The sequence below is a fragment of the Pyxicephalus adspersus genome, chromosome 6 (assembly GCF_032062135.1).
Source record: "Pyxicephalus adspersus chromosome 6, UCB_Pads_2.0, whole genome shotgun sequence".
Taxonomy (NCBI): Eukaryota; Metazoa; Chordata; class Amphibia; order Anura; family Pyxicephalidae; genus Pyxicephalus; species Pyxicephalus adspersus.
This window is the reverse complement of record NC_092863.1, coordinates 78,387,973-78,389,733: the sequence shown is the minus strand read 5'-3', so window position 1 is coordinate 78,389,733 and position 1,761 is coordinate 78,387,973.

Here is a 1,761-nt window from a genome sequence, read left to right as displayed (position 1 = left end):
CAAGGAGCTGTAGATACTTGTCTACTTAACATTGCATGTATTGGGTTACTTCTACCACCCTCTCCTACATTGTACAGGATCACTTGAAATTCTGTAACAGGAGCTCTACTTTATTTGCTTGAATTACCAGGCTTTGACCACATATTGGGATATGATTCTAGAACTCTAACCCACTAGACTGAACGCTTTGCTTTTTTGACCCCTACCCTAGAAATCCTTGGTATTTGCAATAACATGCTGGTTTGTAGGTTCTTGATCTACATCACTGATTGGTTTTTACCTATGAACATATACATGTACAATGAAATTATTGTTAGCACTTACCTACTCCGAAAGCAGCCATGTGCACAATAGCAAACAAACTTACTAAACCAAAGTAAAATCTCAGGGTTGGCATTTCTCTCACAGCTGATGAAAAACTTCAACGCAGTACACCACTCTTCTCCGATGGTACTGATGCCTTCAACACATTCGTTTTCCACAGTACAGTTTGTTTACAAGACAACAAGGGAGTTACCCTCCTCAAAACCTATTTACTACTCTGTCATTATACTTTACATTTTATTGTTGTGGTGAAAACGAATGTGTAATTTCATCCATGTTTCAGCTTCAGCTCACGTGCCCAACCATTCCTGTCAGAGTAATATGGTTATTTTCATAAAGTGATTGATGAGTGTTCTTCTTATTTAAATGTACACTATATTCTTATGACTAAGATAAGCGAGGACTAGAGACATTATGTTCTGTATTTCAAAGATTTTATTAAGTTTTCAAAAGAAGGTTACAATAAATTTTTCACAGGTCGTTTGCATGTATAAAAATAGAACAAAAGTGAGTAATCAAAACTTTCACAAAACATAGTTTCTTATGTACATTAGAAAAGATACTTACAAAAGATAAAAAATGTCTCTACATCTGTGTACAATCAAAAAGAAAAACAAAGCTTTAATAAAACTGAGTTGTTACATGTATAACTATATGTAAAGAAAAGACAGAACAATATCACTGGGGAACAGTTTTGAACAATAATTTTGTTGAGAATTTTTAAGCCTATTTACACTTTAATAGGTATGCTGATTCAGAAACTGCATTTAGTTTTCCTCTACCACTACAGGTTTTTTCTCTACCGCTTATAATAACTGTAGCGTGGATTTGTATAGGCTATTCATTTACACACAAGGTCAGAGTTTGTACGCTGCTCTACGTAGTGAATTAAAAAAATGTATTTTTCTACTTAAACACGTATTTCCTTTCTTTCAGATCATGCCTGGCTCTGTTGTTTCTCATTGTAAGTGCCTAAACAACCCTTTTGTAGAGCAAGCTTATTTGGCATATTTCAAAGTTAAAGTTGGTGATCAAGCTAAGTCTTGGGCCCCTCATAAGGTGTGTGAAGGGTTTACGGATGTGGACAAAGGAAACACATGATAAGATGCCATTTGGTATACCTATGGTTTGACGAGAGCCAGGAGGTCATTTCAGTTACTGTTACTTTTGTATAGTGAAAACTTCAGGATATAACAAGAAAAATAAATGTAACATAGAGTATCCTAGTCCACCATTGGCTATACGCCCAGTGGCTCATTCAGATGAAATCCCGGTGCCAGTTTTCGTTACACTACCTTCTCTTGAAAAACATGATTATGGTGATAACTAGGTGACAACAAATGATGAAGAGTTTGAAATTGAAGAGGACTCTGTTCGCAAGGGATTTGATCAGCATGAGTTGAGTGATTTGGCATGCGATTTGGGACTATCGAAGAC